The sequence below is a fragment of the Erpetoichthys calabaricus genome, chromosome 17 (genome assembly GCF_900747795.2).
Source record: "Erpetoichthys calabaricus chromosome 17, fErpCal1.3, whole genome shotgun sequence".
Taxonomy (NCBI): domain Eukaryota; kingdom Metazoa; phylum Chordata; class Cladistia; order Polypteriformes; family Polypteridae; genus Erpetoichthys; species Erpetoichthys calabaricus.
The window spans coordinates 13,370,926-13,396,874 of record NC_041410.2 but is presented as its reverse complement, the minus strand read 5'-3'; the positions used below and the strand labels follow the sequence as shown (position 1 = coordinate 13,396,874).

Here is a 25,949-nt window from a genome sequence, read left to right as displayed (position 1 = left end):
AGATTTGTATGCAGTGGCAGAGACTCCCGAAGTATAGCATGGTCTTTCTTTTGCGGCGAGTATTAAAGAATATCCGTGCAAAGTTCAACGTCCTGTCATTCACCGCACCCGGAGACGCTGCAGCCCCGCAGACAGACGAATAGAGGCCCGCACAAACTGCCGCTCACTTCCTCCAACACAAATCTCAATGTTTACTCCACATTTCGCCTCCAAATCCATGCAAATACATACAATTTATTCAGACTGTGACCTCGAAGGAGCGCTCCAGACTTTTTCCTTCTTCAGAAAAGAAAATGGCAAGAATCAGATGGAAAGGTTGGATGTCACGACTTGACCGCTGTTTTAACTCTCTCAGGGCGGATGTCGACTTTTGTCAGAAGGAGGGGTTGATGGTGGTAATCAACTGTAAACGCTGACAAAACCCGCCATTACGCTTTAGTTGGAAGTTTAGGGGTGTACTGTACTCACACTGGCCTTTTAACCTGCCTTTCTTAAGTAAAATCCTAGAGAAGGCAGTCATTATGCTGCTAAATGACCACCTCAATAAACATGCTATTCCTGATGAGTTTCGGAACAAATCACAGTACAGAAACTGCACTCGTTAGACTTGCGGGTCAATGCAGACATTTGCCGTTTATCTGTTCTCATCCTCTTAGATCTGATCATTTGATACCATTGATCACAATATTCTTAGAAATAACCTTAGTCAATGGGTGGGCCTCTCTGGCAGGGTCTTAAATTGGTTTGAGTCCGACCTGGCAGGTAGAAAATTCTTTGTTAGTTGTGGTAATTGTACTTCGATGACACCTGATATTCTAGATGGTGTTCCACAAGGCTCTCACCTGGGTCTGCTGCTTTTTTCTATCTCCAGGCTTCCATGAGGTCAGATTATCTCAAGGCATAACGTGAGCTACCACAGCTATGCTGACAACACAAAACTGTATTTATCAATAGCACCTGATGACCCCGACTCTCTTGGGTTCACTGACCCCCAATGTCTGTCTTGTGTTTCTGAATGGATGAGTAGTAATTTTCTCAAACTAAATAAGGAGAAAACAGAAATCTTAGTGATTGGCAAAAATGGATAAAATGAGGATATTAGAAATAAACTTGATCCAGTAGGCTTAAAAGTCAAGACAGAGGTAAAGAATTTAGGGGTAACTATTGACTCTGACCTGAATTCTAAATCACATATTAATCAGATTACTAGGACAGCATTTTTTCACTTAAAAATTTAGCAAAAATTAGACCTCTTATTATATAACATAGCAAGGTGCTGAGAAATGAGTTCACGCTTTTGTTTTCAGTCGGCTAGATTACTGTAACGCACTCCGCTCAGGACCACCCAAAAAAGACATCAGTCGATTACAATGAGTGCAGAATGCAGCTGATAGAATCTTAATTAGCAAAAGACAATCCGAGTACATCACACCAGTCCTGATGTCGCTGCACTGGTTACCTGTGCCATTTAGAATTGACTTTAAATCACTGCTGATGGTTTACAAAGCCTTCAATAATCTCACTCCATCTTATATTTCAGAATGTCTCTCACCTTACACTCCAAATCGTAACCTTAGATCTTCAAATGAGTGTCTGCTTAGAATTCCAAGAGCTAAACTGAAAAGAAGTGGTGAGGCGGGCGGCCTTCTGCTGTTATGCACCTCAAATCTGGAATAGCTTACTGATTCGCCAGGCTAATATGGTGGAGCACATATAAAACACTGCTGAAAACATTACTTTAACATGGCTTTGTCAAAACTACATTTTAGTCTAACTCTGATATTCTGTTTATGCATTGAATTATCATTATCATTCATGGTGGCTCCACAATCCGTATTAACCTCTACTTTCTCTGCTGTTCTTTTTCCGGTTTTCTGTGGTGGCGATCTGCCCCCCCCCCCCCACCTGGTCAAAGCACTGTGATGTCCCTACATTGATGGATTAAAGGCCAAAAGTCCACATGATCGTCATCATCAAGTTCTTTCATGTGAACCCTGAATACCATGAGGACTGATTGAGGTCATTGATGTTAGGTAGAATGCCTAGAGGGGGCTGGGTGGTCTCGTGGCCGTGGAATCCCTGCAGCTTTTATTTATTTTTTTCCTCCAGAGTTTTTAGTTTTTTCTGTCCTCCCTGGCCATCAGAACTTACTTTAATTCTATGTTAATTAGTATCACCTAATTTTATCCATCCATCCATTTTCCAACCCGCTGAATCTGAACACAGGGTCACGGGGGTCTACTGGAGCCAATCCCAGCCAACACAGGGCACAAGGCAGGAACCAATCCCAGGCAGGGTACCAACCCACCACAGACCTAATTTTATTTCTTATATATTTTGTCTTTTTTCTCTTTCTTCATCTTGTAAATCAGTTTGAGCATTTGTATGAAAATGTGTTATAGAAATACATGTTGTTGCTGGCAACTCCGTTCCGTGCACGAGCACGGTGGTCCGCATGTAACCCCCCAAAGTCTAGTTTGTTTGATTGATTGGTGTGATCTCTCCATGTTGGGCCAACTGTACTGTGCCCTGACTGCTTGGAAGAGGTGTAACCGAGCGCGGTTCAGTAGCATTCAGGAACAGTGTGATTGCTAAAGTTGCCTGAGCACGGAAAACAGACATGATGTCAATGATGCAATTCTCATTTCATTCAGTGTCTTTTGAGTTATAAACCGGTTTTTATTCTCACCTTACAGATGAACCTGAATTTTAGTTGGCAAAAAAAGCTGCAAATTCCTCCCTTAACGTCATTTGTCACCATTTAAATCTTCTCCGATGTGCAACACGATGAACAGCAAAACGCTGCGCACTCAATAAATCTGTAAGAGGGAGAGCACCATCCTGCCCTGCATGACTCCAAAACAAGCACAAAATAAGGAAAATAATTTTGACTTGCATGCCGTCACTCCGTGTTCGGATCTTGTTTTGGCAAGAACCAACTCTGGACTGGATGTTGGCACACACAAAATGAAATACAGTAAGACTTGTGATGTATGTAAACTGTAGAAGGGCGTACAGATTCTTACTGGTGATGAGCAAAATAGATTGTGTGAAAATGAACTCAAAGAGAAAGTTGGTTTTGCTGGCCATTGGCGCAAGATCAAAGACTGTTAGTCCTATCTGGAAGTGTTTGCATGTTGTGGGGACAAACAGGACACGAGTTGGAGTTGGTGAGTTCTGGTGCCTGTTTCTTTGCTGATTGTGAGTCATTGGAGTTTTCCAACTTCCCTTGGATTCCTGTACTGGGACTTTGTTTGACTTGGATTGCCTTTGCACTGTGGAGAGGTGGAATGTGGTGTTGCTGAGCCCCACTTTAAAGGTGCGGACTGAGTGAATGAGAGCTCAGCTGCCATCACCAGGAAGGTCGTCTTCACCTAATGCTGCTAAGAGGCGTTTTCTTAGGGCCGTTGTAATCCAGAGGTCATGGGTTTGTGGTTGGCCACTGGCAGGCACAATTGTGCAAATCTGCCAGACATGGATTAGGCTCTCTTCCACCGGTTTAGGACGCTTTCTTCACATGCTTTAAATTTTTTCAAACTGGAACAATACACTTGCTCTAATCACCAAATATCTAAGGTCCTCAGATTGTCACAGAATACCAGAAAGATTGGTCCTGCTTGGCTTCAGTTAGCAAATGTAAGCATGTATGCTAAGCATAAGAATATTAAACAAAATACCCACTCACAGATCACAGCATCACATAGTAAGCTCTCAGCTCTCTTTACCTTTGAACTGTTAAAGCCATCATGTTGGATAAAGAACAGTAAGAGGGGAGCTGGTGTTCCATTTCCTGGTTGGGATAACATGATAGATAGATAGATAGATAGATAGATAGATGTGAAAGGCACTATATGATAGATAGATTGCAATTGTGCAAATCTGTGAAGTAAGATGGTGCAGTGTGTGTATGTGAGTGTGTGTGTGAGTCCACGGCAGAGCACTTGGCATAGTTGTCGGCTTTTGCACTTTCGAAGGGTGGTGTGTGAAGTGGTGAGGCACCACAGTAAAGATTGGACTTGACCGAGACAGAGAGAGAGCTCAGCCGACATCCCCAGCAAGCCCCTCAGATGGAGCTCCACTGTGACAATGTAGGTTCAGCTTCATGTCCCCATCTTGCTTTTGGGAGCTCTTGAACCCGACACCGTCGGTAATGTAACCGGATGAGCTGGACAGTGAGGACACCAACGAAGCAAGGGGATGGTGCAAAAAGGTGCAAGAGTGCTTTTATTAAAACAAAAACAGACAGTGTTCAAATAAATAGGGCAGTGTTTCAATATGTCAAATTAATAATCCATTAAAACAGTGAAGAATGTGTTGGTTAAAATCCAAAAAATAAATCTTTTAAAAATTAGGTTAAAACGATGGCTGGAAGCAGTCCTTTAAAAAAAAAAAATCCGGTGCCGCCTTCTACTGATGGCTCCCCTGCTTCTCCCATCTGGGCCCTGCACCAGGGGAGTCGCCCTACCTGCTGCTGACCCTCTCCTTCTAGTCTGTAGCCTTGCGGTCCCTGGGCTCCTGGGGCTCTCCAGTCTGACTTGGGTTCCCCAGTGACCAAGGCGCTCATGCTGGGCCTTCCACTTCCCAAGCCTCTTGACTCCCACTACCTTATGCAGCGAGCCAACCACCTTCCGGGCACTCCCGCTCCTTCAAAGTGCTCAGCAGGAGCGACCACTTCGTGCTGTCCCTCGGGTGTCGGCCAAACACCTTGCTAGGGCTCACTTCCCAGCTGCCTTCTCTGATCAGCTCGCTTTCTCTCTCACGCACGCACCAACTCCTTTGATTCCAGCGTCATCGTCTTTCACCTCCTCTAACCTACGTTGTGTCGATCATCATTCTCCGTATTCGTGCTTCTCCTATTTATTATGGGGAAGTGGCACAGGTGTGCCGATCTAGCAGCTCTCGGCATCAGTTTTGGACATGGACGATTCCCCACCTGTGCACTTAAGAGAGGAAATGCCCGCATCACGTAGTGTCCAAGAACCGCTCCGGCCACATTGCGACGCCCTCTCTTTAATTATTTATTTAAAAACTGTCCTTTTCAACTGAGCTGTGGAGCTGCTATACTACAGGAACCCCACCCATGCATAATGGCTTCCCAGCTAGGGAAGGGAACACCGTCTATCCTACCCCATCCATATTGTCCTTCAAGCTAGATGCTATTTATTTCTTGTTTCTGTTTTACTGTTATTAGACGGACTGAGGCTGAGTGTTAAAAGACTAGATGGTGACTGTGGATGTCCCCGAATGAGGACACTCTGGTGTGTGCCTGGATGGATTAGCAATACGTTCTTGGTAAAGCAGATCATGCAGATAAAGCTTCAGTGTCAGCATTCGCTCGGTTACGCATCCATTCACATTCATTTTAGGGCACATCACATATGTTTGATCTCTCCCGGATTATTGTGCTACGATGTTCTTTTTCATGTGAAGAAGCAGCCGTCTGATTCTATCTACCTTTTTAAAATGTACAGTCTTCCAAAATCCCCCGACTCCGCGTTTAAATTTTCTTATGAGGTTCTTTCATTTTTCAGTAGTATCTGCATGAATCATGAATTATTTCTTGTCAATTTTTTATTGTGTTCAGGGACATAAATTAAAATTGATTTTTGAGAGTAAACGATCCATTTTATTCATAAATACAGGATTCCCATCCATCCATCCATCCATCCATTTTCCAGCCTGCTGAATCCAAACACAGGGTCACTGGGGTCTGCTGGAGCCAATCCCAGCCAACACAGGGCACAAGGCAGGAACCAATCCCGGGCAGGGTGCCAACCCACTGCAGGACACACACAAATACACCCACACACCAAGCACACACTGGGCCAATTTAGAATCGCCAATCCACCTAACCTGCATGTCTTTGGACTGTGGGAGGAAACCCACACAGACACTGGGAGAACATGCAAACTCCATGCAAAGAGGACCCGGGAAGCGAACCTGGGTCTCTTAACTGCAAAGCAGCAGCGCTACCCACTGCGCCACCGTGCCGCCCAGGATTCCCATTGGAACCGCAATTTTTAAAATAAATAGTAGTGGTCACCCCTCTGCAAATCCTATGTGATGGAATGGCATCCTGGCTGGAATAGATAGTATTTCCAACAGGGGGCGCATGCTTCTTGGGAACGTATTCTTTTAGAATTGTATTTCATACTTGAAACCATACAGATTCCTCTCCAGAAACCAGGTGGGACATTTTACAAAAATAATAATATGGTGCAAAAGAAAGGAGGGATTTAAGTCAATTTAAAATGAGACTCTCACTATACATACAGTACACTGATGAGCCAAAGCATTATGGCTGTATCAGAGTTGAATTTGAACCCTGGTCCAGTGTGCACCTGGCATGTGTCGGAGTCTCATACCCTTCAGAGCTTATGCTTAAAAGCTGATGCTGTTATTTTATTATTCACCATGATAAATGTATTTCTTGTTGTTTTATATAAAAATATTATATGTATGGCATATTCATTCTGCTATAGTACAAAGTTTCCTATTTTTTGAACCCAGCTGGATCATAATAAATTTAGGCCATTGTTCTTTTCTTTTAAACCATGAGAAACAGAGTGTACTTGGAGAAACTCACACATCTCCTTTTATAAGAAATAAAATAATCCATGAGGAATGCTGTTGCCATGAACATTAAAATGTTTGAACAATCTAGATGAGAAACTGCCATTCAGCCCAACAAAGCTTCCCAGTCCTGTCCATTTAATCATTCTAAAAAAGCATCAAGTCGAGTTTTGAAGGCCCCCTAAAGTCCAACTCTCTGCCACACTACTTGGTCACTTACTCCAAGTGTCTGTGGTTCTCTGTGTGAAGCAAAACTTCCTAATGTTTGTGTGAAATTTCCCCTTGACAAGTTTCCAACTGTGTCCCCGTGTTCTTGATGAGCTCATTTTAAAGTCGCCGTCTCGATCCACGGGACTGATTCCCTTCATCATTTTAAACATTTCACTCAGGTCTCCTCTTCATCTCCTGTAAAGGCTCAACTCTTTTATTCTTTCCTCATCACTCATCCCCTGTAGCCCTGAATCAGCCTTGTCGCTCTTCTCTGGGCCTTTTCTTGTGCTGCTATGATCTTTTTGTAGCCTGGAGACCAAAACTGCACCCAGGACTCCAGATGAGGCCTAACCAGTGTGTTATAAAGCATGAGAAGAACCTCCTGTGACTTGTACTGCACACATCAAGGCGCTATATAACCTGACATTCTGTTTCTAAATTTAGGTTTCTAAATGGCTGCTGGAATTTGACAGCTTTGAGTCCACCATGACTCCTCAGTTATTCTCATAAAGGATACTTTTGATTTTCTTAATTGCAGATCAGGATTCTGTCACTTCAGCACACTCAACAGGGTTATTTGCAGGTTCTGCTGACCACTGGCAGACATGGATTAGGCTGTCTTCCACCGGTTTAGGATGCTCTGTTCACATGCTTTAAATCTTTTCAAACTGGAACAATACACTTGTTCTAATCACCAAATGTCAAAGGTCCCCAGATTGTCACAAAATGCCAGAAATATTGAACCTGCTTGGCTTCAGTTAGCAAATGTAAGCATGTATGCTAAGCATAAGAATATAAAACAAAATATCCACTCACAGATCACAGCATCACATAGTAAGCTCTCAGCTCTCTTTACCTTTGGACTCTTAAAGCCATCATGTTGGATAAAGAACAGCAAGAGGGGAACTGGTGTTCCATTTCCTGGGTGGGATAACTTAATAGCTAAATAAATAGATATAAAGGCACTATATAATAGATAGATATGAAAAGCATTAGATAGATAGAGTGAAAGGCACTATATGATAGAAACCCCCCGGTCTTGAAAGGGAATGGAGAAATTGTTCCACTCAAACAACACAGGAGCCTCTCCCTTCTTCAACAGTCGCCATCTCAGACTGCGGCTCACGAAAATCCTCTTTTATAAAATGTTGAGCTTGAGGACTAACAGTAAAGCTCTCTCTCTCTCTCTGTCCGGATAGCGACAATCCATTTAGAGCATCGGAGTGAAATGTCTGAAAACTAATGACCTCGTTGTACTTACTGGCAGCTCGACATAAAGGTGCACAACAATGTTCAGCTGGACAGCTCTCTGTACGCTGAAACTTCATCTTCTTTTTCTCGGACGTTCTCACCGCTAAACAGAAATCACAACTGCAGTATGAACAGTGGAAGTGACTGAGCTGGCTGACATTTCACTGGAAGTACGTCAGCACTTCCGTCTATACATAGCCCATTATAGCTCTGATGGGAAGTCCTGCTGGGTTCCATGGGGGCTACCAGGAGGGGACATCCTAATTTTAAGGTGGTCCCACCTAACTCGGAAGTGTTTCCTGGGTGGAATGTAATAATAATAATAGTTCATTACATTTATATAGTGCTTTTCTCAGTACTCAAAGCGCTATCCGCACAGGGAGTAACCGGGAAGTGAACCCACAGTCTTCCACAGTCTCCTTACTGCAAAGCAGCTGCTCTACCACTGTGCCACCTGTGAGGACGTGTGGTGTACAGGGTGCGCACAAAGTCTGTATACCCCTATCTATCTTTAGGAGCATTTACAGGAATAACCATGACAATTTGGTTCCTGTGGATATCAGCCCAATTCCTCCCGGTATTTCGAGGTGTGTTTCCGACATCCAGTCTGGTGCTGACACCTGCTGCCAGTCAAGAAATCGCAACAACGTGGCGGTTGTTCCAAGACGAAGCGATGGGCGACACAAGTGTTTTCACGATCGAGGAGGGTTTGGTGGCCACTGTGTGGGACCATGAACGGCCTGTTACTGGGAAATCAATCAAAAATGTCATGGATGACTTTGTTGTGCATTTTGGGAAGGCATAACTGACAAAGAGGACGTTGTTGCAGTGGGAGAAGAAGGCTTTTGCAACAGGCAGCGTCCGAGATGCGCCGCGAAGTGGAAGACCATCCACAAGGCATGAAACTTGTGCAGATGTGGCAGAGTCTGTCCAACGATCCCCAATGAAATCTACTCGTAAACGTGCTGCTGAGTTGGGAATAGCGGAATTGACAATGCGAAAACACATCAAACAGGACTTGCAAATAAAAATGTTGCCGTCCATTGCACGTTAACGAATTATCAGATGCCGACTTGGACGGACGTCAGGAAGCTTGTGATCTGATGCTGCACCAATTTCCAACAAATGCTGAGAAGGAAAAGGTTTTGTTCTCTGACGAGTGCACGATTTATCGCAGCTCCCGCAATTGAAACGTGTTTTTCTGGGGAAAAGAAAATCCACATTTCTTTGAAGAAATTGAGCGTAGCCCACCACACGTGATGATCTGGGCCGGAATGACAGCACAGCATTTGTTTGGCCCTTATTTTTTTGATGGTTCTGTTAACCAAATCAGTTATCTGGAAATGCTAAATGTCTGGCTCATCCCGCAACTGAGAAGCCAGGGCGTCCTTGACAGTGTTTGGTTTCAACAAGACGGGGCACCTGCCCATTTCGCAATCACCGTGCGTGATCGCCTCAACGAAGTTTTTGGGAATTGTTGGATTGGACGAGGATCAAACAACAATCCCGCTCCTCTTCCGTAGCCTCCGAGAAGCCCTGATCTCACAACTCCAGATAATGCACTCTGGGGGATTATCAAAGAAGACGTGCGGAAGCGCCGTTATTCATCGAACGATGAACTTAAACATGCGGTTCACGCAGCATTCCAGAGAGGCACCCCGCAAATGTTGTGGAACATGAGCAGGAGAACCTGGCGCTGCATTCGGCTATGCAGAGATCATGGAGGGACCCATACAGATGTTTTGGATTCCTAAGAGGTAACCTTTAGCTTTCAAAATCCTCCAAAAGATAGGGGAATACGGACTTTGTGCACACCCTGTAGTGAGGGCCGTGTAGTGTAGTGTAGTGTAGTGGCACCAGAAGGAGAACGAAGCCAGGAGAGTTGTGGGAAGGGATGATGACCCTCACCTTGGGAGTAGAGGAAGAATTGAGAAAGAATTATATCGTGGAAGGAAAAGCCCTTTTTGAAGATATTTTCTTAAATAAAAGTAAAGCCTTTGGAACCTGCAGTTGTGTCTGAGGTGTGGAGCTCTGAGACACCCCCTAGTGGTCACACTTGCAATGTCTGGTAATGCTTGTACTGTTGTACTGCATTATGTTTTGCACCAATGTCCTGTAAGAACTACCGTATATACGGATATATGGATTAGTCTGGTTTTAAATTAAAAGTCGTTGACGTGGAGAAAGAAATTGGTAACTGCGCTGCTGCAACAAAATTCGATGTGTCTGAGAAACTGGTGTGAGATTGGAGGAGGCAAGAAGATGTAAAAAAAAAAAAATAATGTAAGGGTCTCACTTTTGAACGGGCTTATAAGTTGAGGTGTGATTTTATAATTGATTTTTCGGGTCACTTATACGCGAGTATATATGGTAAATGTCAATCTTTTGTGTAGGATTGTATAAATGAAGAATGATGATAAACAGTGAGCAGTAGAAGTCTTCAGAATGGATCAAGCATTAGGTTGGCATTTTTGGATCCTTTTTTTTTTGTGGGTTATCAGTACATAAAAAGTAAAAAGTCATTTGAGACTTTGGGTGAGTGGATGAATTGACCGACTTCTGAAAGTGCTCCAGTAATTGATGGTACATCGGAAAGCCTTGTGCACTTGAGTGTGGGTCACGCCGGGCATCAGGATGGCATACAGTAAGATATATACAGTAATATATAATATATATATATATATTATATAGTAAGATAATACAGTAGGAGGCCTGAGTTCAGAGTTTGATTCAAATGAGTTGAGGAGACGGGAGTGTTGCACACATGCGCACACGTCCTGCAAGTTCTGTAGAAAATGAAAGTGTGCAGGTTGTGAAAACTTAAATTGTGATATTTTAAATGCTGTTAAAAAAAAGAGCGTTTGGGGACATTGCAGGGCTTCTCCTTTAATGAATTCAGTGGAGGTTCTGGCTGTGCCGCAGTATTAGCAGTTTAGGATCCCATGAGGCTCTTTCGATGTACTATGGATGAGGAGAGTCAGTGCTGGCAATGTCCCCAGAGGAAAGGGAAGGAGGAGGAGAATGGGTTCACTTCTTATTGATGGCTGATTACTGAGGCCACTCCAAGGACCAAAGTAACAAAAAAAAAAAGTGTTACAAAATGAGGATGTGGACCAAGATATGAATACAGTGAACGGCAAAGCAAAGAATCAAAGAGTGTCTCGGCCCTCTCTGCCTCTTCACAGCTAAAACTTAACAACAGTAGCATTCGATAGTTTCATTCTGGCTGTGATGATGAGGGAATTGGATGCCGACAAGCAAAAGGGCAACACAGGACAGGCAGGAGTTTGTGTACCCACAGGAAAATGTTACTGCTCAAAGGTTGATCGTTGGTGGCTTATGAGACTTCAAATAGATTCTCAGTTGTGTTTCATTTAAGGATAAACTTTGTCACTGAAAGAAAGAGAGAGGATGGGATTAGGCACTGATACAGCACGTTGCTGCACCCACCACACGACAGACCACCTCAGGATCCCAAATTAGGACCCGAGCACAGCTGAGCAACAGGTGACACCTCAGCACCTCTCTGGTTCGAATGGAATGGAACAGCATGTGGTTTGGTACTGGTGCTGACGTGCCAATCCTGCCACCCACCCCTGGGTTTTCCATGCAAGTTGAAAGACCTCCTTGCAGGGCTAGATGCAGGTTAATGTCATAGCCAGGATGGAGCAATTGCAGATTAAGGGCCTAACGGAGTCAAATCACTGCTGGAATTTATGGGATTGCCAGCGCAGATCCCTAGCCTCAGAGCTACCACTCCGCCCGCCATATCTGATGTGTCTCCTAAAATTCCTTAGGAGAAATAGCTTTAGAAGCTATCAGAGGGTACTTACCCGGTGGTCTGTGTGTGGATCCCAATGCCCAAATGCAGTGACAGGGACACTGTGCTGTAAAAGTGGTGCCATCTTTTGGATGAGATGTAAAATGGTGGTTCTGACTCCCTGTGGTCATAAAAGATCCCAGGGAATCCTTTGAAAAAGAGTAGAGCGGTTCCCCATGTCTTGACTAAACTGCCCACCACTTCCTGGTCATTTTGGCCCCAGTCATCTCCTGCCTGTAACTGGCTAACTATCTCTGCCACTCCTTCACCACCTAACAGCTATGTGTCATGAGCATACTGGCACAAGAATGGCTGCTGTCACATCATCCAGGTGGATGCTACACTTCGGTGGTCTCTGAAGGGGCCCACCACTCTCTATGTGAAGCGCTTTGACTATTTAGAAATGTGAAGTAGAAATATAACTAACTATGATTGTCACATTCACCCCGGCCAGGCATTCACAGTCCGTCCATCTTCCCCCTGCTTTTATTGTTTGTGTTTGGAAGGTGCAGTGTTGACTACAGCCTCTAGAGGTCAGCATAATGGTGTGGATTCAGATGTTAAATTAAATCACTGAAAATATTTATTTCTGGTTAGAGTATAAATCAATAGATGCTTATCATATCTGTCTGTCTTTCTATGATACTGTGTACAGTATAGTGCCTTTCATATTTGGCAGTCTATAAATGATACTTTACTGTATAGTGCTTTTAATATCTATCTATCTATCTATCTATCTATCTATCTATCTATCTATCTATCTATCTATCTATCTATCTATCTGTTATGAGCAGAACTACCTGACCTTGAAACTTCTGTCTTCCTTACCTGAAAAATCCCAGAACAATATGTTGCTGCTGTTGAACAGTGTGACTTGAAGAGTCCCAAACATTGTTTAATTATATTTAATTACGAGGAAAAACAAACAAAAAACAGTAAAGTTATTGTGCTCAGGGGCACGATAGATAGATAGATAGGAAAGGCACTATTCAGTAAAGCACAGGTGTCGAACTCCGGTCCCGGTGGGCCGCAGAGGCTGCAGGGTTTCATTCTAACCGTCTTCTTCCTTAGTGACCAGTTTTTTGCTGCTAATTAACTTCTTTTGCCTTAATTATAATTAACTTGACTCTGGCCCCTTAGTTGTTTCTTTTTCCTTAATTAGCAGACAAACAATAATGAGACGCAAAACAAGCCACCGCCACATGACCTGCTCATCCGTGTCCATCACACAATATCTGAAAATAAAGAAAAGTGAAGGTCTCTGTGAAATTGATCTCTCAGGTCACCTAAACATTTTGACAGTGTTCTTAGGAATAACAGAAAATCAACAGTTTTGGAAATGTCTGCTGTGGTAGAATGAGAGCAGAAAAATGTGGTGGAATTAAATAACGAGTTTAATTAACAGCAAGAATTGGCTTCTCATTCAGAGATTGGTTGGAGTGAAACTGGCTGGAGTTTGAATTAGCTGGTCATCTGCTGGCTCGTTTCACATCTCATTTCTGTTTGGCTGTCATTTAATGAAGAAAAGAACAAATTCAGAGCACTGAATCCTTAAAAGCAGGGCTATTAAAATGAAGGGAAAAGTTAATTAGCAGTGAAAACAGGTCACTGATTAGGAAAAGAGTTAGAATGAAAACTTGCAGCCACTGTGGCCCTCCAGGCCCGGAGTTCGACACCCCTGCAGTAAAGTGTCATTTATAGACAGCCAGATATGAAAGGCACTATAGAAAAGGGTTGGCTATTCAATTATTTTGTCTTATTGTGCTCAGGGGCACAATAACACAAAATAAATGAATAGCCAACCCTTTTCTATTTCGGTAGGTCTGACTGGGGTGCTCTGTCCAGTTGAAGGCTCGGGTCACCAGTAAGATGCCTTCTTTCAGGGGGCGGTGTTTTTATATGCTCCTGAGGGCAGGGGTTGGGGCCTTTTGGAGTAATGAGGGCGTAGTCAGTTGTGCTCCTATGGTGGCTACTCTGAGCTATGGAGGGAAGGCAGACATTCCCTGGGTGATGCCACATACTGATCAGAGCTGGCAAGGTGATCCTCAGATGTACATGCATGACTCTGCGTACTTGTGCCATTTGATACAAATAAAGTGTACAATTTATGTACGTGTCAGTTAACACGTTAGGACTGACAGGGCTGAATGATTAGTTTTGTTGGGTTTCTGAGGCTGTGAGTTCATTCAGGGATAGTTAGAAAGAAGATCTGCCTTCATTCATAGCTGCAACCTGCTGCCCAGTCGTCTGTGTGTTCCAGGACTCCATGGACTCACTTAGGATCTCTAGAAGATGATGGACAGCATACTGTCGCAGACCACACAAACTCTTTTTACATTAACCTCACACTGCATTGTACACTTGGGACACTCAGATGTAGCCTTGGAAATTAATGGGTGGATGGAGATTCCTAAGAAACAAAGGAAAGGTTGAGTACGTTATTTGTGAATACGTGTGATTCCAGTAAATTAGCAGCTGTCACTGTACTCTGCATAATGTGCTTATTTCATCTGGTATGCCTCCCAGTTCTCAGAAATAACAATAAAAGCTGAAGCAACACGCAATCTCCTTGCATGTGTGTCACCAGAGAATTTCCAGGTCCTTCTTGCAGCTTCTTTCTGTCTGTTTCTAGTCACATTGACACCTTTTTGCCGACCCTGAACACATTCAGAGAGCCCAATACCTGATGGCTCCGAGCGGCAGCCTTTGTCTGTTGACACTGCTCTTAAACTCCACTTCCTGAGGCTACGGCTGAGAGTAGTAAATAAATGATATAAATGGCCTCATTCCACTGACTGGATACTCGACGCACTCTTACTGCTCACAGTTCCTTGGAGGAACCATTGAGGTTAATATATCTATAAATAATTAATGCCCTTTCACTGCCACAGAAATATTTCATTTTATGTTGACATAGCCCAAAAACATTTAAGTGGAAAAAATAAAGTAAGTCTTTCAATAACTGAGGAATGAAGAGACTATTTATTACATATCACTTTTACATTCACCCTTAGTTAGAGTGATAAAGGTACAGCATTGTTTTATCACTGAAAATGTTTATTTCAGGTTAGAGGATAAAACAAATTGATGCTTATTATATCTGACTGTCCTTCTGTGACACTTTGTACAGTATAGTGCCTTTCATATCTGGCTGTATATAACTGACACTTTACTGAATAGTGCCTGAATAGTACTGAATCCGGCGCCGCTGTGAGTGGCAGCCTTTTCAGCAGCTCCGTGTATGACTGTATATGTATGTGTACTTTTCTACTTTTATTTTTCTATTTTTATTTATTGATCACTCCTACCACTTTATTTTATGTGGATTCCTTCCCTGGACACACTTACTTTTACAACGTGGGCATGGATTTTAACACGCCGAGACTCGCCTATTCAAGTACTCAACTTCGGGCGCTGAGAACAAATGCCAGTGCCGGTGTGGTTCCATATTTACCCGACGAGGTAAGAAGGCGGTATCGTGGCAGCAGAGCCGGCACTAAGCTAAAAAAGAAGCGGCTTGCGAGAAAGTGGCGTTTCAAGCCTTCGGTGCCTTCTGTGATTCTGGGGAATGTAAACTCAATCTCAAATAAGATCGACGAACTGGCTGCGCTGGTGAAAAATGTAAGGACCTACAGAGAATGCAGTTTGTTGTGTTTCTGCGAAACGTGGCTAAATAACACCATCCCAGATGCCAACGTGGAGCTACCCGGGTTTAGCACAGTTAGAGCGAACAGAGATGCAAGTACCTGTGGTAAGCACAAAGGAGGAGGACTCGCTCTCTATGTTAATACACGGTGGTGTCACTCTGGACATGTTAACGTCAAAATCTCCACTTGCTGCAGGGATATCGAACTGTTGGCCGTAAGTTTACGTCCCTACTATTTGCCCAGAGAGTTTGGACATGTCATTGTTGTTATTGTATACATTCCTCCTCGGGCAGACGTGGAGTCAGCGAGTGACATCATCCATTCCGCTGTTGCTAAATTACAAACGCAGCACCCTGAGGCGCTTGTGCTAATCGCTGGAGACTTTAACCATGTGACGCTGGACAAAACATTGCCTGCATTCTCCCAGTATGTGGACTGTAACACCCGGGGAAATAAGACTATTGATTTACTGTATGCAAACGTTAAAGACGCATACAGCGCCACCCCGCTGCCTGCGCTTGGGAAAGGAGATCATAACCTGGTTCAGCTTCAGCCTCACTATAAACCAAAAGTTAGAGTCCTACCTGTAACCACACGATCATTCAGGAAGTGGACCCCGGAGGCTGAGAATACTCTGAGAGAACTTTTTGGAACTACAGACTGGGATATCCTGCAGGGATCTCATAATGAGAACATTGAGGAAGTTGTTGACTGCACTACTGATTACATCAACTTCTGTATGGACATTGTAGTTCCAGTAAAAACAGTACGCTGCTATGCTAACAACAAGCCATGGATTACAAGTGACATCAAGGGCCTTTTGAATCAGAAGAAAAGGGCTTTTAAAGACAGTGATCAGCATGAGCTCAAGCGCGTGCAGAAGGAACTCCGAGTCCAACTCAGGGTGGCGAAGGAGCAGTACAGGAGAAAGCTGGAGCAGAAGTTGCAGAATAACAGCATGAAGGAAGTGTGGGATGGGATGAAGATCATCACTGGCTGCAGCTCGAAGCGGGGTACCACCATTGAGAGAGACGTGAAGAGAGCAAACCAAATGAACAACTTTTTTAACAGGTTTGACCACCCTAACCCACTCTCACTCTCACCTCGGAGTACTGCACCCTCCACACATCCTTCTGCTGATACCAGCATAGGAAAAACATCCCCACCCATAATAACAACAGCGCAAGTGAGCAGAGAACTGAGGAGACTTCGTGCCAGCAAAGCAGCGGGTCCAGATGGAGTATCGCCACGACTGCTGAAGGTCTGTGCATCGGAGCTGGGGGGTCCTCTACAGCGCATCTTCAACCTGAGCCTGGAACAGGGGAGAGTCCCGAGGCTTTGGAAAACATCTTGTATCACCCCAGTCCCAAAGGTATCACGTCCTAGTGAGCTGAATGACTTTCGGCCTGTTGCTCTGACATCACATGTGATGAAGACCATGGAGAGGCTGCTGCTTCACCACCTTAGGCCACAGGTTCAACACGCCCTTGACCCTCTGCAGTTTGCATATCAGGAGAAGGTGGGAGCGGAAGATGCCATCATCTATATGCTACACCGATCCCTCTCTCACTTGGACAGAGGCAGTGGTGCTGTAAGAATTATGTTTCTAGACTTCTCTAGCGCCTTCAACACAATCCAACCTCTGCTCCTTAGGGACAAGCTGACAGAGATGGGATTAGATTCATACCTAGTGGCATGGATCGTGGACTATCTTAAAGACAGACCTCAGTATGTGCGTCTTGGGAACTGCACGTCTGACATTGTGGTCAGCAACACAGGAGCGCCACAAGGGACTGTACTTTCTCCGGTCCTGTTCAGCCTATATACATCGGACTTCCAATACAACTCGGAGTCCTGCCATGTGCAAAAGTTCGCTGATGACACTGCTATCGTGGGCTGTATCAGGAATGGGCTGGAGGAGGAGTATAGGGACCTAATCAATGACTTTGTTAAATGGTCCGACTCAAACCACCTACACCTGAACACCAGCAAAACCAAGGAGCTGGTGGTGGATTTTAGGAGGCCCAGACCCCTCATAGACCCAGTGATCATCAAAGGTGACTGTGTGCAGATGGTGCAGACCTATAAATATCTGGGAGTGCAGCTGGATGATAAATTAGACTGGACTGCCAATACTGATGCGCTGTGCAAGAAAGGACAAAGCCGATTATACTTCCTTAGAAGGCTGGCTTCCTTCAACATCTGCAATAAGATGCTGCAGATGTTCTATCAAACAGTTGTGGCGAGCGCCCTCTTCTACGCAGTGGTGTGCTGGGGAGGCAGCATTAAGAGGAAAGACGCCTCACGCCTGGACAAACTGGTGAGGAAGGCAGGCTCTATTGTTGGCATGGAGCTGGACAGTTTAACATCTGTGGCAGAGCGAAGGGCGCTTAGCAGGCTCCTATCAATTATGGAGAATCCACTGCATCCACTAAATAATGTCATCTCCAGACAGAAGAGCAGCTTCAGCGACAGACTGCTGTCACTGTCCTGCTCCACAGACAGATTGAGGAGATCGTTCCTCCCCCAAACTATGCGACTCTTTAATTCCACCAGGGGGGGTAAACGTTAATATTTAACATTATACATAGTTATTGTCTGTTTTTTTTCACCTGTATTATTATCATTCTTTAATATTATTTATTGTATCAGTATGCTGCTGCTGAAGAATGTGAATTTCCCATTGGGATTAATAAAGTATCTATCTATCTATCTATCTATCTATCTATCTATCTATCTATCTATCTATCTATCTATCTATCTATCTATCTATCTATCTATCTATCTATCTATCTATTATATAGTGCCTTTCACATCCCTGTATGTTTATTATGGACAGCTGTTGGCCTCTTAATTCAGTTTCATATTCTTTTACTCTTTCAGACACTTATCGACATGTGAATTTGTTAGTCTCTGTCTTTTCAATTCTCTCTCAATCTGCTATCAATTTTTTTTTTGCCCTAAGCTGCTTCTTTCCATCAGTTTCTTCTGCCTTATGTTTATCCCAACTGTTGTGCCCACCTCCCCCGTGGCACCTCTTGCCTTTTTTTTTTTTTTTATTATTTTTTAAATATCTCTGCTGTTTTAGAAGCTGTAGTTTTGAAGGTCCACCCACCACTGCACTACCCCCCCCCCCCCCCCCCCACAGTGTATCCCACCCGTATGATGGCAGAGCGGGTGCTTAAATGCTGCTGAGGCTTGCAAACAGTTTCATTAAGTTTTAATGGAATTCTCGTGGCAATCTGTGCTGCTGAAAATCCATTCCTCTCTTCGGTTTAAATGCCTTTCAACTCTTTGTATTTTCAGATCTTAACTTGCTTAATGGATGACCACAAGACGGAAAGACAAAACCAGCAACTCAAACACAAAGCCTCCAAGTTGGGACGGATGATTTTTCTTGCCGCCTCCAGCTGCACTGTAAGTGTTGGTGCCTTTTCTTAATTTTTCTAGCCAATTAGCACTTTTTTTTTTTTTTTTTTTGCAATTTCAATTTACTGTTTTAATTACACTTTGTAATCCCAGTTTTATTAGTATAGTGCCTTTCGCAGCAGACATGATCGCAGTTTTTTCCCCAGTACGTAAAATAACCAGAAATGCATTAAACAACAAACATTTCTGAGATCCTTTTGGTTCCTGACACTCCATCACAGCACCCAGTGCAGCTGGAGCGGACTTCATGGAACTATGGTGGTACAGAAATGAAACGAGTATGTGAATGTGGCTAATCAGAGAGACGGTAGTGCATTGTCACGTGTATTACTTGTACTCTTTACTTCACACAAAAAGTGTCACTGGCTGCTGAGACTGAAAAGATTGTGATAAAGAGAGTGTGACCACTAGGGGGCATTGATCCCCCAACACAATTGCACAGATAAGAGTCCTGATATAATGAAAGGGTTATGGGTCCTCCCTGTGTGGTAAACCTTTGAGTAGTGAGAAAATCCCTATATACAGTACATATAATGAATTATTATTATTATTAAGGTATGTATTCACATACCTCACAATGGATTTCTCAATTATCATACCAATCACCTTCCTTTACCTGCCTTTACTTTTCATTCAACAATAACATTTATTTCTAGAGCACATTTTCATACAACTGATGGAGCTCAAAGTGCTTTATTGGATGAAGAAAGAAAAACGACAAAATATAAAATTAGGCAATACTAAGTAACGTAGAATAAAAGTAAGGTCCGATGGCCAGGGAGGACAGAAAAAAAACAAAAAAACAAAAGAAGACTGGAGAAAAGAAATCAAATCTGCAGGGGTTCCGAGGCCACGAGACCACTCAGTCCCCTCTAGGCATTCTACCTAACATAAATGACCTCAGTCAGTCCTCATGGTTTCCTCAGGGCCTCCAGGCAAGCTTTGTTCTCTTCCACCCGACTCTTTGACTCCCTGAGATCAGCAGCTTCTTTTATCTAAGACGTGGAAGTAGTTCCAGTGCTAGCGCACAGCCCATTGGCAGCACTTCTGGGTCAACTGAAGTCCTGTAAACTAGCAACTACAAATCCCAGCAGCTCCCACCTGGCAGCCCCCACGGGACTACAGATTCCAGAATGCCCTGCAGATATTCATGTTGGACTCGATCTTGAGGATAGAAAATGTTCAGCCATAATCAACTCCCCCCAATCCTTCCATCGCACTGGCCTTCCAGCTGGGTAGTGGGGATGCAAGTCCACGTGGGCTGTCCATTTCAAGAGTTAAAGCCCACAACAAGTTACAACTTCTAGTCAGAGTGAGTTGTCAAACTTGATGAGTGCCGCTGCCATTCTCATCACCGGAGTGTGTCAGATGACGTGACTAGACGTCACAGGGTATGACAAACTACACAGGTCTGTGTGGAATTTGCATTTGGAAGCTGTCACTGTGAACTCTCAATTAGAGGTCTAAAGAGCTGCCCATGCAAGTCAAAAGAGGCCAACATTAGGCAGAGAATACAAAACAAACCCATCTGAGAGATGGCAGAAACACCAGGAGTGGTCAAATCAACCATTTGGTAGATTCTTAAAAAGAAGGAACACACTGGTGAGATGAGCAGCACCAGAAAGTCCAGAAACCACACAAGAGAACTGTGCTGCATGATCACAGAATTCTGTCCTTGGTGAAGAAGAAACCGTGCACAACAATCAGCCAAACCAAGAACACTCTCCGTGAGGTAGACCTGTCATGGTCAAAGTCTACAATCAAGAGAAGAATTCATGAAAGTAAAGACAGAGGGTCTACCACAAGGTGCAAACCACTGTAAATCCTCAAGCATAAGAAGGACAGATTAGACTTTACCAGAGAACACTTAAAAAAAAAAAAAAAAAAACAGTCCAGTTTTGGAACAATTTTCTTTGGACAGAGGAAACGAAGATCACAATAAATGATGGAAAGAAGACAAAAAAATGGCTCATGATCCGACAAATACCACATCATCTGTGAAACATGGCGGAGGCCATGTTACAAATACCACATCATCTGTGAAACATGGCGGAGGCCGTGTTATGGCCTGATCACACATGGCTGCCAATGGAAGTCGGTCACTGGTGTTTATTGATGATGTGACTACTGGCAGAAGTAGCAGGATGAATTCTGAAGTGTTCAGGGTGGTTATACTGTCTGCTCAGATTCAGACAAATGCTGCAAAACTGACAGGACGACACTGCACAGTACAGATGGACAACGAGCTAAAACATACTGTGACAGCAAACAATGGGCTTTACAACGTAAAGTAGTGGAGTATTCTTCAATGGCCAAGTCAATCAACTGACCTCGACCCAACTGGATGTGACGAACAAGCAGCACCTGAAGAGAACGGCAGTAATGGCCTGGCACAGCATCACTAGCACTTGGAGAAGGCCAGGGGTTCAGACTTCAGGCAGTCAATGACTGTAAAGGATTATCAACCAGGTATTGAAAGTGACTGTTATATTTATGATTATAGTAGTTTGTCCAAATACTTTTGAGCCCCTGAAAATGCGGGGGCCATGTGTAAAAATGGCTGCCATTCCTAAAGAGCTCATACAATGTTTTTGTTAAACCCCTTAAATTAAAGCTGAAAGTCTACACTTCAATCACATAATGATTTCTTAATTTCAATTCCATTGTGGTGGAGTCAAAATTATGACAATTGTGTCACTATCCAAATGCTTATGGACCTGACTGTAAAAGACGACATCAGACAATTGAGCCTGACTTATGTTTGTGTGGTCCAAAGTAGCTGTGTTCCTTCTTCATTGTATGACTGGCTGAGCGCTCGTTAGTCATCAGGTCTCACACATACAGAGCCCATCTCTACGACCTGCTTGATTTTGTCAGGGTGAGTCACAGACTGGTTGGACTGAGTGGCTCAGGATGTCACACGACGCGGCTGCCATTACAGGAGCGCGCCACAACTGACACCAGTTTGCTAATCACTGGGAAAGCATGTAAAGTGACTGGACCCTTAAGAGGAAGACACAAGACAAATCAGTAATATTGACGTTAAAATACATCATGTTATTCCTTCTCCCCTTTCCATAAAGCCAGTTTTCCATAGGCAAGCAAACAACTTAGCAGCAGGGCAGTGGTACCAAGTGCCACATGAGGATACCATGAAGAGAAACCGAATAGGTGAAGATTAGTAATAAATTATAACTATTATATTACTTATGATAATAATAATAATTGAGCATTAATGACAGCAGAGATGCAGTCTGCACAGCTAATCAGCAGCTCTAGTCAGGGTGTGCTAAACTGAAGTCATGAGTCTCTGCCCGATCTGAAAGCTGAGACTGAAGGGGCATCTCTTTTAGTAGCAGGCAGACCAGCCCACAATTTAGGGGCCCTGAAACTAAACACTCGACCTCCCACTGTTATTTTATTAATCCTTGGAATCATAAGCAGACTGGCATCTTCAGATTTTAATGTACGCTCCTGTTTTTAAGTCATAATAAGTTCAGATAAGGAAGTTGGACCTCTGCCATTTAATGCTTTATATGTTAAAAGGAGGATTTTGAGATCTGCCCCAAACTTAACCAGGAGCCAGTGTAACGACTCTAGAACTGGAGTTATGTGTTCGTATTTTCTTGTGCTTATAATAATTATGGCAGCAGCATTTTGCATTAACTTTTAAGCTATATAAAGAATAATTTTGAACATCCAATGAACACTGCATTGCAGTAGTCAATCCTACTACAAATAAATGCATGAATTAATTTCTCCGTATCCCGCATACTTAGAAAAATACCTTAATTTCCCAACATTTTTAAGATGGCAAAAACATGTTTTGGACAATTTTGTAATATGCGCTTGAAATAACATGCTAGAGTTAAAGATAATGCCGAGATTGCAGGCTGATTCAGTAAAACTAATGGGGTTTCCAACTGAGTTAAATGATGACAAAATATTGTTACGATCGGCATTGGCCCCTCCAATAATTACATTTTTGTTTTATCGGTGTTTAAAGACAAGTCGTTCTCATCCATCTACTCCTTTAATTCACTAACACATCTAAATAAGGACAACATCTGGAGAAACGTCATTTGGTCTAAAAGAAAGGTATAACTGGGTGTCACCTGCATATGAATGAAAATAAATATTATGTTTTCTAATGATAGATCCCAGTGGAAGTGTGAAAACAGTAAAGGTCCCTGTACCGAGCTTCTGTGTATAATAATGTTGTCCTGTCAGCAGATTTCTGTATGTACTGGAATCGATTTGATAAATAAGATCTAAACCAGGCCAGGATGGCATCCGTGAGCCTAATGTCAGTTTCCAGTCTGTATAGTCAAATAGAATGGTCAGTGGTGTCAAATGCTGCATTTAAGTCTAACAGCATAATTAAAAAGGAATTTCCTTCATCAGAGGATATCAGAATGTTGTTTACAACACGTGTTTGTGCCGTTTCTGTACTATGGCCAGTGCGGAAGTCAGACTAGATTTTCTCAAATAAATTGTAGTGCGTAAGGTGTAACTGAAGCTGATTGGCAAATACGTTTTCAAGTATTTCAGAGAGAAAGGGTAGACCTGAAATGGGTTTATAATTATTAAGTATATGTGGGTCCAAGTCTGACTGTTTTAAGTAATGTTGTGATGACTGACTAAAAGCCGATGTCTCCCCGGCTTACCCTCTTCAGATCCAGCAGCACAAAGAGAAGTCCTACTGACAGGCACAACCAATCTTCAAAATCCAGGATTGGGTCCCTGCTGCCACCTGAGGCACCCCTGGCAGGGTGCCACACCAGGCCTCACTTCTCCAACTTCTTGCTCGGCTTTACATGGGAGTCAACTTGAGCAAACGGGTCACTCCAGGTTCCTGAAGACACTTAACCCTAGTGATCCCCTTCAGCCCCTTTGAGCACCTGCCACATGCTCCTCCTCTGGGCTCTGTACCCAGCTGTCTGCCTCCACTCTACCGCATGCTGCCATTTCATGATCCTGCCACCCTAATCATTGATTCCTTCCTTCCAAACCTCCATCTCTCTTTCTTGTGTCCCTCTCTCTGCCATGCAGGCTCCTTTATTCCACCTAATCGGGTGCAGAGATAAGACCCTCCACCAGTTCCGAGGTGTGAATGAGGCATCTGACTGACCTGCAGGCAAGCACCACAATCAACCCCGGAGCAGCACCGTCATGTGACCACTTGCACCCATTCTGGGCCTGCACGCTCTTGGGACTCGATTATTTATTTTTAGTGACTTGTTCTACGCCACGGATCATTTCTCACACATTTGTCTTGGGGACTGTTTGAGATCAAGGCACAAGGTTGTAAAATTCACCACTGCAAGTTAGGAGCTCAGAACAAAACACAGGCGAGATAACACATCCTTAGTTACAAGAACCCAACAAAGCCACCATCAGTTCTACAATTCAGCAAAACAAAAGAGCCTTGAAACACTGCTTGAACACAGTGATGGAAGGAGTCAGCAACTTGAATGGAGGTGGGCTGTTCCACCAACTATGAGCTACACATGAAAAGAGTCTTGGCTGAGGTTTGATGCTATGCAGAGTTGGCATCACCAGACATCATTCTTCAGCAGACATGAGTAGTTGGAAAGGAACACAGGACCTCAGAAGTGTCTCCATAGCCATAGCCATTTGGATTTGAACTTCATATGTGCCGCTACATAGGGCCAGTGTGGTAATCTGGAAACAGGAGTGACCCTGTGCCCACCTCGGCTGGTTAAACACCAGATGTGCCACTGAATTTTGCATTATCTGAAGTGACTTGATGACCCAAGCCAGTACTCCTGCCAGACAGAATTGCAGCAGTTCAGACGTGACAAGACCAAAGTGTGGACCAGGGGGTCAGGACCAGCTTAGATTTCTTGCTGGCCATGTGAGAGTCCAAACCATAGAGTCCTGAAGGCAATTGATATGCACATAATTGCAGATTGCAGAGCGGTTGAGGTTTCGCCCGAGTTGTACGTATATGGATGTCATATTGAAGATAGGTCCCCTTTGGTGATTTCAGTGCATAGACACTTGATTGTTTCATCTAGAGAGGTGGTGATCCCCATTGGTGATTTTGTCATGCAGACTCAACCGTTTGACTATTTCATTGAGGTGGGAGGGAGAGGGGGTTAGTGATTGGTCAAAAGGAAACTTGCCATCTTATGCCCTTGGGCACACACCAAGAACATCCTGATGGAAGATTTTCCACTGGTTACAGTTAATTAACCCTTTAACCGCCAACTCCCTAAATATTCCCCACGCCAGGCGAAATCTGAACAAGTTTCGTTTTTTTACTTTTTTACATTTTTTTTACATTTTTTACATTTATTCAAGCAGTATTGACCATTAAATGTTGTGCACGTTGCCAGTGTATACACGAAATCTATAAATGTAACCTGAATTCTCAGCTAAGCAAAACATCTTGATACCAAACCGTGCCCTTTTCAATGGTAGATACTGTCGAAACTGTAAGCGGCCCTTCCATGACAATAAACTTTCATCAACTGCAACTGACGGTCCTGGCATGTAGGGCAACTGAAATGCTTCAAATAAATGATCAATCAAAGGACGTAGCTTGAACAAGTGGTCGCGGTTTGGATCTTTCTTATCTGGCTCGTTTCTGTTGTCATTCAAATGAAAGAATTTCAGCAGCAAAGAGAATCGGTTACGTGTCATGACAGCTGCAAAAATAGGTGTTGCATACATAGGATCTGTAGACCAGTACATCTCAATATCTGGTTTTCTGATTATTCCCATCAACATCAAAATCCCAAAGAATTTTTTCATTTCGTTTTCATCAGTGTCAAACCAAGCACGAACACGGGAATGTGGAGGTAAATTGGGATTTTTCTCAATAAACTGTGCTGCATACAGATTTGTCTGATGAACAAAATGTCTGATCAAATCAGGTGACACAAACAGCTCATAAAACTGCTCAGCAGTGTAATTGTTTACATCAACAATAAAGCCACACGTTCCCTCAAACGAATGCAGAAAAGGTAGTTCACCACGGGCAGCAGCCCAGC

The 25,949-nt window shown here is 43.5% G+C and overlaps 1 protein-coding gene across 5 annotated transcripts in view; it reads left to right on the top strand.

The window, feature by feature from the left end:
- Nucleotides 1–25,949, top strand: part of sema6dl (sema domain, transmembrane domain (TM), and cytoplasmic domain, (semaphorin) 6D, like) — a 480,425-nt gene that overhangs the window by 100,922 nt on the left and 353,554 nt on the right. For all 5 annotated transcript variants that reach the window (XM_051920673.1, XM_051920672.1, XM_051920671.1 and 2 more), the window contains exon 3: nt 18,808–18,918. The gene's annotated coding sequence lies outside the window, so the exon portion shown is untranslated. The remainder of the gene's footprint in view (nt 1–18,807; nt 18,919–25,949) is intronic.